Below are 12,500 nucleotides of genomic sequence, written 5' to 3'. Positions count from 1 at the left end.
CATTCATTCATATGTAAAAGCTTTTATTTTATTTCAGTACCTCTCCCCCTCCCAATAAACCCACTCGAACCTCTGTTCCCCAGGTTTCTGCAGGGCTCACAAGGTCCACCATCAACCCGCTTCTGGTGAAACTACCTAAATCCAGCATCACTGCTCACCTCCACTCATTTGTTCCTCTTTTTCCCCACCTGTGGAACCAATTGCCACATTCTCTTCAATCTCATTCCGCCCTCCAGGTCTTCAAGCCAGCTGTTCACCACTATCTCAGATCGTCCCCATTCTCAAACCATGATATTTTCTACCCGCGTTTACGCTACCTAAATCCCTCCTCCTAATTTTCCAGTTTTTTTCCTTGGAGTTTCCTTCTGTATCCATTTTGTCCACCCGGTGCATGCATGATTTGCATCGTGTCTCTGTCTGTTACGTCCTGATCCGTTGACTGTACTAGCTCTTCCACGAACCTCAATTATGTATACAAAAAAAAATTGAATTATATTTGAACACTATAAAAACAAATAGCCTTGTTCCACTTCCAAAGACCTTCAGTTTGGCAGTGGAGTAATACCCCGCACTGCAAGACCCCACTTTTGCGTGGATTTGCTTTAGCGAGAATTAAAATATTCAATTTCGACTACAGTACGACTACAGTACAGGGGGAGGGAGGGAGAGAGAGAGCGAGAGAGAGAGAGAGAGCGAGAGAGAGAGAGAGGGACACAGAGAGGGAGGGAGAGGGACACAGAGAGGAAGGGAGTGAGAGAGAGAGGGAAGATTCAAAATCAAAAATATTCAAAATCAAAATCAAAATCTTCAAAAAAAAATCAAAAATATTTAAATACATCAAGTGAGTGAAAAGTTACAAGTTTAAATGCACCACGTTGACCGTAAATGCAATCTTTGGTGTTGCCATCTGTCACATCACTGAGCTCGTCTACTCTCAATCAATCAGTGCGAGCGTTGTTGTCTTCCTGCTCTGTGCGCCGCCATTGGTATTGGTGTCTAAAGCCTTGGGAATTACGATATGCCAAAAGTGTCAAGAAAAAGTATCAGTTTGGAGCTGAAATTAGAATTGTTAAGGCGGATGGAATCGGGTGTTGGTGCCACCGCTGTTGGGTGTGAATCCAAGGAGGCGCAAAGCGCCCCAACCTTTATATGGGATCGTTTCTCTGTATGCAGATTTAACATGGGGACTGAAAATAGATTTCTCGGCTTCTACTGGATGAAATTGGCTGCAAATTTCAGAAGTAAATGCTTTGTACATCGAGGTAATATGTTCCAATTTTCAGCGACGTCTGTCCACATTCTTGAGTTTAATTTAGAAATCCTTCAAATTCACGTTGGTGTCTGTCAGTCCATCCGCCCGCCCAAAATGTTTTGGCGCTCATATCTCAAAGGCTATAGATTTAAACATGGAATATACATCATCCCATACATCTAATTAATGGCTTTCAAAACAAATTCCACCTAAGTGCCATAGTTTTTGCTTTAAAGTTAAATATATATGAAGAAATTTAAGGGGCGCCAATTTGATTCATACAGCTGCATAAAGTAGTAAATGTATTTTAACCAATATATCTAGGGCACCCCTACTATATATATTAACTTTTCTAGAGCATTACTTGATTCCTCCTGAGAACACAAGGGTAGTCCAGCATGCACACGAGATTTTTTGAATGTCCCTTCTTTTCTATTGCTTGGCATTTTCTACAAGCTATGGAATGTCCCTTCTTTTCTATACTTTGTCACATGGCACATACCATTATATAAAGTGGCCATTTCTATGCCCCTGGCATTTTCCCCAATAATTTGGTTTATGGGAGTGGTCTGTTAGAACAATTATTGCTAAGAACAAAGAAAACAAATCAAAGCATATAGTCAGTCCACGACTCTTGTATGTGCAACAAAATTAGTGAGTTCTCGGCGCAGTTTAATGAGGATGAAGACTTTTATCCTCTTGAATTGACGATATGAATCAGCATGCTCTGCCTTTGCTCAGCATGCTATTAAAATTTGCTCAGTATTCACATAAGTGGGGAATCTGTGCGTGGATGAGCACGCAGCAGCAGAATTTACATTAAGTTTAAGGCCCTTGTGGAAGCTTACCCTCTCCAGCTAGTTACCCTCGCCAGATGAGAGGGTATTGCATTTGGGTCCATTTGTCTGTCTGTTTGTCTGTTTGTTTGTCCGAACATAATTTGCAAATGTAGACTACAATTTTTACACGTCCATTTTTTTCAACCGAATACTCTAAAAAGTATGTACAATTAGAATGCAGGTACGTCTGTAAAGTATGTATGGTACAATTAGAATGCGAGTACATCTATAAAATACGTGCCATAAAACCAAACAAAACTAGAAAGCATCTAAAAATGCAAAACCCGTCCACGTCCATTTGTAATCAGACGTCTTCTTCTTCTTATTATTCTTCTTCTTCTTCTTCTGTATGCTCAAAATAACGAAAATAGTTTTAAAAACTCAGCTTCTGGCTTTTGATTGGTGAACCAATTCTGTGACCAAATATGCAAATTCTTTAAATTTCTGGTCAATTGGGTCAAAATTGGCCATCTTACGCAATGTTGACCTTTGACCTTTTAATCTAAAAAACAACAATCAGCTTCTAGCTTTTGATTGGTGAACCAATTCTGTGACCAAATATGCAAATTCTTTAAATTTCAGGTCAATTGGGTCAAAATTGGCCATCTTATGCAATGTTGACCTTTGACCTTTTAATCTAAAAAATAACAATCAGCTTCTAGCTTTTAATTGGTGAACCAATTCAGTGAACCAATATGCAAATTCTTAAATTTTCATGTCAATTGGATAAAAATTGACGATTTTAGGTGACGCTGACCTTTGACCAAATTATTAATTTGCCTTCTCCATCTTCTCATAATAAAGCTTTGTTGAAAATTTGATGACAAAACTCAAATGGTAAATATAAATTTCATGTCAATTGGATGAAAATTGACGATTTTAGGTGACGCTGACCTTTTGACAAAATGAATAATTTGCCTTCTCCATATTATCACAATACAGCTTCGGCGAAAATTTCATGGCAAGAGCTCAAATGCTAAAAACGTTATGGCCCGGACAGACACACACAGTCAGACAGACAGACAGACACAGAAGTGATTACTGCTACTGTGCAGGTGACGGGCCAACAAGTCCGGGTGAGGTTACGCAATCTTAGATTGTTCATTCTAGTTTTTAATTTGGATGAAACGGGGTTTTTTTGGAAGAGAATGCAGTCCCATATGTTCATTTCCAAGGAAGAGTGGCCTGCCTGTGGCTTTTATTTGATTTTTACCTCCGCCACCAAAGGTGGATGGAGGTTATGTTTTAACCCCTGTCTGTTTTTTTGTGAACAGGATATCTCAAAAATTTGTGGATTGATTCGGACGCAATTTGGTGGAGAGGTTGGGTATGTGACATAGACGAAATGAATATATTTTGGTGAAGATCCGGATCTGGATCTGAGATATTTTAAGTGATTCTTCACCATTGAGAGATGGGGCAAAAACAATATATAACACAATATCTCAAAAAGTTGCTTATGGATACGGACTAAACTTGGTGGACATTTTGGGTGTGTGACAAGAACACTCCTCCTTAGTGGCAATGCTACATGAAACTTGAAGTTAAAGGGGAATATTACGTTGAGTTAAAGATAAAAAAACACATTTTCCCCTGGAAGGGGTCTCAGGCTTTTTTCTGGTCAGCTTTTCACATCATCTGCACCCCTGGATGTATTGTGTTCCATGAATGGCAGAGGTACACAAGCATCAAGTTCATGGGAGCAGAAACCGAAGTAATATCTGTAGAAAAGAGAAAGAGAGCCAACTTTGCAGCGTAATTCGAGCAGGTCGAGTTTTGAGATCAGACTGGGAGAGTTGATAAGTCAGATTACTTTGGAATCAATTTTGTCCAGTAAATACATGGAGCTAGAAACTCCCCAGATGTGAGAGCAATACTCTATACAAGGACAAATCAATCCTTTATATCGTTTAAGCAACTGTTGAAAGGAGAAGAATCTTTGACATCTGAACAGGACTCCTAGTTTCTTCGAGGCAGACTTGGCTAATTGTGTAATGTGTGGATTCCAGGATAAATTTGATGTTAGGGTAATACCTAGTAGGTTTATTGTATCACATGGTGTAATTGTGGAGCTATCAAAGAAGATTGGAACGTTGATAGGAGTTTTAGAGAGAAAGATGGGAAGAAATTGAGTTTTAAGGATTAAACTTAACCTGATTACATTTTCCCCAATGGGAAATCTTGTCCAAATCTGAATTTAAAGTGGCTGTGATGAAACCAGGATCATCTGGATGTAGATCAAGTGTGGGAAGATGGAGCAGATGGGAAAAACATGGAGGAATGTAATGTTGAGTCATCAGCATGCAAGTGCATTTGGTTATTTGTAGAAGAAAGGTCATTGATAAAAAGAAAGAAGAGTGTTGGAGACAGGACAGAACCCTGAGGGACACCGCTGTTGATAGGGAAGGAGGGAGATGCGGAACCATCAACAATTACAGAGATAGAGCAGTCAGAGAGAAAGCTCAATATGAGAGAGCAGAGTGAAGGAGAAAAGCCAAAAGAGGGAAGCTTGGATAGCAGACCACGATGCCAAACTCTATCAAAGGCGTTTGAGATATCAAGGCCTACAGCAAAGGATTCCACAAAGTCTCTCAGAGAAGAGGCCCAGGCATTTGAAATGTAAGAAAGGATATCACTGGTAGATATTGCCTTATGAAAGCCATAATGATGATCAGATAGACGACTGTGAGAGTGTGAGATTCAAGATCCTTGAGGAAATGGGAATTACAAATATTTATTCGTTTAATAGTGATCATTAATGATTTCTGGTTATTACACAATACATCATTCTTATTTCCCAGATGTAACGCATCTATCTCAGAAATTAGCGGGTCCAGTTCATGTATCCTCATTAACAATGATTTATGAGCCCCGATCTGCGTGAAATTGCGATCGCACGAATCTCTCAGGAACCCATCCTTCACGCAAACCAGGGTATTGCTGCACTTGGACAAAGCTTTACACCGTCTTGACCAATCAAATTTGCCACATGCTCTGAGGGCGGAGTAACAGCAAGATTCAGTCAAAAATGACAGCTCGCACTCGGAAATATAGATCATGCTCAGAAACGTAAAACAAGAGTTGAAAAGACCCTTCCCATGTCCTTTTTCTAAAGACGGCATGAGACAAGGTGCGTTATGAATTCTCCAGTTATTATTTCAGTCAGGCTCACCCACAACCTAAACCTATTGTTATTCGTTGGTAATAGAGCAAACTTTAATGAGGGGCATCTCTTGGTTGTTGCAACACTGTAAACGCAGCAGTTTACTTTCAGCAAGTTTTAAATAGTAAATGTTGACACGACCTGGTCAGCTCGCATTGTAAACAGCATCTGGAAACCAAGACGTCGGATCAACACCCTGTTTTTTCCCCCCCAGAATTCCTTGCGGTAAACATGTCATGACTTCAATAAAGGATAGATAGGTACATTGGCTAAAATGGGATTTTAAAACGTAAATGAAAACGACAACATTGGCGAATGCATAATTTGTGTTTAGTTCAAATGCATAGCTTACAGCCTTATATGAAACAAAGATAAAAAAAAGTCAGTCTTTTTTGTCCCCCGTCGCACCGCGGAGCGAAAGGGGGACGATGGTTTTCCCCTCTGTCCGTGTGTCCGTCCGTCCGTCCGTGCGTGCGTGCATGCATGCGTAAGCGAAGGACCGAATTCTAATTTGGTGTGTGGGTGCAACCCACGTCAAAATCCAAGATGGCCACCGCCATGTATGTCTGATGCCATGTATGTCTGAACATTGTGAGCGGAATATCTTGGAAACTAAGCGAAATACCAACTTCTAATCAGGTGTGTGGGTGTATCCAGGCATAAGGAAGAACGCTGTTGAAAATTGGGTCGCCACGTCAAAATCCAAAATGGCCACCGCCATGTATGTCTGAACCTTGTGAGTGGAATATCTTGAAAAATAAGCGAAGTACCAATTTCTAATCTGGTGTGTGGGTGTATCTACGCATAAGGGAGAACGCTATTGAAAATTGGGTCGCCACGTCAAAATCCAAGATGGCCGCCGCCATGTATGTCTGAACCTTGTGAGCAGAATATCTTGAAAAATAAGCAAAGTACAAATGTCGAATCGGGTGTGTGGGTGTATCTAAGCACGAGGAAGAACGCTATTGAAAACTGGGTCGCCACGTCAAAATCCAAGATGGCCGCCACCATATATATGTCTGAACCTTGTGAGCGAAATATCTTGAAAAATAAACGAACTACTAACTTCTAATCTGGTGTGTGGGTGTATCTACGCATAAGGGAGAACGCTATTGAAAATTGGGTCGCCAAGTCAAAATCCAAGATGGCCGCCTTGCGTCTTCCACTTTGTCAACTCACATCACTTCACCAACGGGGGACCAAGGCGTAACGATTGTTCCCATTGGATTTACCTTATTTCCAACAATCATTGGAAAACACTCCGTTTACAAAAAAAAAAAGACCGCCCTTGAACAAATAAAGTCCAAAAAAAAAAACTACAAATGTTTGCTTATAACTAATTACACTGTGCACTACAAATGTTTGCTTATAACTAATTACACTGTGCACTACTTCGATATCAGACAAAGCTGACGACAAATTCATCAAAATTAAACAGATTTCTTTTCGAACAAAAGCAAAAAATGAACTAAAGCAGTCGAATATAATATCAACTACCTTTGCCTGAAAAAGTAAGTATCTGCAGTTACTTATTGCAATCAACATTACCGATAGCACAATAGGTCCATTGCCGGGTATTACGGTAATTCCCAAGATCAAGCTATTAATTTGTCTTAACCAAAGTAAAAAGGCAAAATAAATTTTATTTTTTATAAGATCTATTTCACGATTGCCTTTTGCAACAAGCATACCTCCATCACGTTGAACAGTTTACGTTTTGTATCCCACTGATAGGCCGGATCTGGATCCGGACCTGAACCAAAATCCAATCGGCTTATTCTTGTAACCAAACCAACTCGTCCACTGAGTTTTGTCATAAATCACCCACAACCTTATGAGATATCCTGTTATATATCATTTTGGCCCCATCTCTCAATGCTGAAGAATCAATTTAAAATTTGTGGATCTGCATTTGGATCTTCACCAAAATCTAACCATGCAGTCCTTGTCACATCTCAACCTATCCAACAAATTTCAATGGATTCCGTCCACATTTCGAGATCCTGCTCACAGACAAACAGACAGACAGACAGACAGGGGTGAAAACATGACCTACATACACCTTCGGTGGCAGAGGTAACTAGAGCGGCACTCAGTAGAGAGCATACCTCTGCCAGGTGAACAGTTTACGTTTTGTATCCCAGAGTAGACCAGAAAATCACAATATCGAATCACATTTAATCAAAATCATCAGTCCACAACTTTTTGAGATATCCTGCTACATATCATTTTTGGCCATATCACACAATGGTGAAAAATCATTTTAAAAAATTATCCAAGCTGGATCCGGATCTGGATCTTCACCAAAATCGAATCGATTCTTCCTGGTCACACACACACAACCGGTCCACCAAGTTTCGTCCAAATCCGTCCACAACTTTTTGAGATATCCTGCTATGTATCGTTTTTGGCCCTATCTCCCAATGGTGAAGATTCACTTAAAAAATTATAGCCGCCGGATTTGAATCCAGATCTTCATCAACATCTAATCATCTCGTCCTTGTCACATACGCTACCTCTCTGCCAAATTTCGACCGAATCCGTCCACAACTTTTTGAGATACCTTGTTCACAAATGGACAAACAAAAGGACAAACAAATGAAAAATAGGTCAGAGACCAAGGACTTGCCGGAATGTACTTCTTTATCGGCCATTTTGGACAAATAAGGCGGCCGAACAACGTGACCGATGACGTCATCATTATTTGTTTTCTAAACTAATTTATTCCTGGATTATGCTCAATAAATTTCATCTTGATCGGATTATGTTTTGTACTTGTCGAATTATGACGTCATAATGGAGGCACCTATGACATCATCATTAACATATTTTATTCCCCATGGAGAGTTCTTTACAATGAGCCATGTCTCCATTCTTTCTATTCAACACTTTCGGAGATATAGAGGTGCAAAGTTTTTCGGTTTTTCCAAGACGGCGGCCAAACCACGTGACCGATGACATCATCATTATTTTTTTTCCACACCAGTTTATGCCGACATGGTGCTCAAGAAATTGCATCTTGATTGGATGAAGTTTTGTACTTGTCGAATTATCGAATTCTGAAGTCATAATGGAGGCCTCGGCCGAGAGAGTTAAAAATTGGGCACAGTCTATTCCAGGGCAAGACAAATATGTGTGTAAAGTTTGGCGATTCTATGTGCAACGGTGTAGACGTAGTACTGCGCACAAACAGACAGACAGACAGACAAACAGACAGACAAACCAACCAACCAACATACTTGCCGGAATCTTTTCTGGCAAGTAACAAACAGACAGACAGACAGGGGTGAAAACATAACCTACATCCACCTTTGATGGCGAAGGTAATAATGTTGTTTGCAGAAAAGGCGACTCATTTATTTCGAGTTTCGAAAAAGGACCAAGATATCCTACATGCTTTTCATATGGATTGTCAATGCCACATCCTTGGGGTTTGATGGTATGACCGAGTCTCAAACAGGACCATTTGTAAGATCACTAGACTGGGCCCAATTACACTCGATATTGCAGGAGACACTATTCCCTGTTTGGACACATGTGTCACTTAAGTGAACATGTACCGGCTCATATGTCCCTGGAACTTACCACAAATCTTTACCATGGTCACCAATCTGATCTAACCTGGCACCATCCTCAAGGATGCCCAAGACTCTCTTGGTTACATGCCAGTGTGCCAATGAGATTGGCCTAAGCCCATGTGGATGTTGGCAGAAGGAGGAAGACCAAGAGTTATGGAGGTCGCTACGTCCCTTAGTCGGGGATGATGATGATGATGATGATGATGATGATGATGATGATGATGATGATGATGATGATGATAATGCATTTATTTTATATAGCGCTTTTCAGGAAGCCCAAAGACACTTTGACAGAGTGCAAAACATAATGCATAGCAAAACATAAAAACAATTTCAAAAAAGAAGAATCAATAGGGAAATATTCAAAGCACAAAGGAGGGAGAAGGAGAGGAGATAGTCAGGGGTTAGATGCTGTGGGTTAAATGTTGAATGCAGTGTTGAACAGGTGGGTCTTGAGTGATGTTTTGAATGTGGTGAGTGAGGAGGAGTCTCTGATGGTGTGAGGTAGTGAGTTCCAGAGGGTGGGAGCAGCGATGGAGAAGGCCCTGTCCCCCCAGGATCTAAATTTGGTCCGGATGGGAGGGGGGGGGGGGGGGGGGGTCAGGAGGTTGGTACCAGCAGAGCAGAGGTTGTGGGTGGGAGTGTGTCTGGAGAGGAGGTCAGCCAGGTAGGATGGGGCCAGGTTATGGAGGGCTTTGTAGGTCAAGAGGAGGATTTTGTACTGTATTCTTTGGGAGATGGGGAGCCAGTGAAGCTTGTAAAGGACGGGGGTGATGTGGTCACGGGTCCGGGAATGGGTGAGTAGACGGGCAGCGGAGTTCTGAATGTATTGGAGTTTATTGGTGATTGTTGAGGGTGAACCATAAAGGAGGCTATTGCAGTAGTCCAGACGGGAAGTAATGAAGGCATGGATGAGGGTTTCTGCAGCCACGGAGGAGAGGGATGGACGGAGACAGGCGATGTTTTTCAGGTGAAAGAAGGCTGTCTTTGTGATCTGTTTAGTGTATTTGTCAAAGGAGAGGGTTTGGTCAAAGATGATGCCAAGATTCCGGATGTGAGGGGAGGTGGATACTGGGAAACCGTCGATGTTGAGGGCAAAGTTATGGGTGGATTTGGTGAGCGTTTTTGGGCCAATGATGATTATTTCAGATTTATCATAGATAAGTTTGAGGAAGTTAATTTGAAGCCAGGATTTTATTTCAGTGATGCAGTTTGTCAGGATAGAGTGGGTGGCGGTGGAGATGGACTTGGTGGAGATGAAAAGCTGGATGTCATCGGCGAAGCAGTGGAATTGGAGACCATGACGGCGGATTAAGTGACCGAGGGGGGACAGGTAAAGGATGAAGAGGAGGGGGCCAAGAACTGAACCTTGGGGGACACCTTGGGGGAGGGGAGCAGTGGGGGATTTGCAGTTATTGATGGAGATGAACTGGCGTCTGTCAGAGAGGTATGATTTGATCCAAGAGAGGGCAGTGCCAGTAACGTTAAAGGTGGTTTCAAGTCGGGTGAGGAGGATGGTGTGATCGATGGTGTCAAAGGCGGCACTGAGGTCGAGGAGGATGAGAATGTTGAGGTTGCCAGCGTCAGAGGAGAGGAGAAGGTCGTTGGTGATTTTGAGGAGAGCAGTTTCAGTACTGTGGTTGGAGCGGAATCCGGATTGGAATGTTTCATACAGGTTATTGGCAGAGAGGTGATGTTTGAGTTGAGTGGCTACAGCGCGTTCCAAAACTTTTGACAGAAAGGGTAGGTTGGAGATGGGTCTGAAGTTATTTAAGGTGTCAGGGTTTAGTCCAGGTTTTTTCAGAATGGGGGTAACAGCAGCAATTTTGAGGGACGGTGGGACGATGCCTGTAGACAGGGAGGAGTTTATTGTTGCAATGATAAGTGGAGAGAGAGCAGGAAGGGAGGCCTTGACAAAGCTGGAGGGGATGGGGTCAAGAGTGCAGGTGGCAGTTTTCATTCCTATGAGGAGTTCAGAGAGGTCAGTAGGGGAGACTGGGGAGAATTGAGACAGGGGATGGCAGGATAAGGGGGGGCAGGTGGTTTGAGGGGGAGCGGGTGCGGCGGTGGTCAAGCTGTTGTAGATGTTTTCAATTTTGCGTTGGAAGAACGAAAGGAAGGAGATGCAGTTGTCTACTGTGAATGACTGGGTGGTGGTGTTCAGGGGGCTGAGGAGTTTGTTTATTGTAGAGAAGAGTGCTTTTGGGTTTCCGGAGCCAGAGTGGATAATTTGAGAGTAGTAGGCAGAGCGGGCGCGGGAGAGGGCATCTTTATAGTGTTGTAGGTGGTCCTTGTAGGCCTGGGAGTGAACTATGAGACCTGTTTTATTGCGGAGTCTTTCAAGTTGGCGAGCACGAGTTTTCATCAGGCGGAGTTCAGGTGTAAACCAGGGAGCAGAATGGGTGAAAGAAACGGTTTTGGTTTTTATAGGCGCAAGTTGGTCAAGGCAGGAGGAGAGAATGTGGTTGTAGTAGTCAGTGAGGTCAGAAGGGGTGTGGAGGTCAACGAAGGGAGAAGTGGACATTTTTTCAGAGAGGGTGGATGAGAATGAGGGAGGTGAAAGAGCGTTTAGCTTACGGAAGTTGATAGTGCGATAATGCCTTGGTGCTGGGGTGGGGATGTTGATGGTCAGAGTGATGGCTAAGTGGTCAGAGAGAGTGAGGTCAGAGCCAGAGAGATGGTGCAAAATTAGTCCAGTAGAGCAGACAAGGTCCAAAATGTGACCACGGTTATGGGTAGGAAAGTTGACATGTTGAGTGAGGTTAAAGCAGGTGAGTAAATCAGTGAAGTCAGTGGTTATCGTGGAGTCAGTGGAGTCCATGTGGATATTGAAATCACCAAGGAGGAGGATTGAGAGGGAGAGGGAACAGAGCTGGGTCAGAAAGTAGGAGAAGTCAGACAGGAATGATGGGTGTGGTTTGGGAGGGCGGTAGACAACAGCCATGACTGACTGTGTGTGACCAGAGAGTTTAAAAGCCAGGTGTTCAAATGATGGAGCAGATGCGATGGAGATGAGGCTGGTCCTGATGTCTTGTCGGTGAATAACGGCAATTCCACCACCTCGGTCCTCCGAGCGTGGTTTATTGATGTAAGAATATCCATTGGGTGTGGTGAGGTTGAGTGCGAAGTAGTCCAGAGGTTGTTGCCAGGTCTCAGTGAGACAGAGAAAGTCCAGTTTATTTTCCAGGATGTAGTCGTTCAGGATGAGGCATGTGTTGTTGAGGGACCGGGTATTGAACAGGGTGAGCTTGATGTTGTTTTGTATGGCGGGTATGAATTCAGGTGATTTGGCCAGGGTTCGCAGACAGGAGGTGCGATTGTGTGCGTTGTTGTGACCAGGTGCGCTGGGATGATGAGTGGGAGTGCGCTGAGCCGACCAGAGGACGGGGATGGAGTGACCTGATTGTAAATAAACAAACTTACGACCGGAGCCACGGTGAATGTACCTGGGTCGACGCAGGAGTCCATTTGATTTGATTGCAGAGATGCATGATGGGGTGGAGCGGGTATTAAGCAGGAGAAGCCTTGCGGCGGAGTACCGCAGAGCCATGCCAGCAGGAGCGAAGAGACGAGCACAAGGCCAAGGTCGAGGAGTGAAACAATGGCCACAACCCATGGGATCGGGCCCGAGGAAACAGCGAAGGAGCCGGGCAGGTGGAGCCAGGAGC

General features: G+C 43.1%; 1 protein-coding gene across 2 annotated transcripts in view; it reads right to left on the bottom strand.

Annotated features, from left to right (window-relative positions):
* The window catches only part of TOPBP1 (DNA topoisomerase II binding protein 1), a 204,258-nt gene that overhangs the window by 98,791 nt on the left and 92,967 nt on the right, over positions 1-12,500 (bottom strand). The gene's annotated exons all lie outside the window — the stretch shown is intronic.

Source organism: Myxine glutinosa, chromosome 7 (genome assembly GCF_964187855.1).
Source record: "Myxine glutinosa chromosome 7, kmMyxGlut1.1, whole genome shotgun sequence".
Lineage (NCBI taxonomy): Eukaryota > Metazoa > Chordata > Myxini > Myxiniformes > Myxinidae > Myxine > Myxine glutinosa.
Note: the sequence above shows the minus strand (reverse complement) of the source record. Positions and strands in the feature narration are given on the sequence as shown.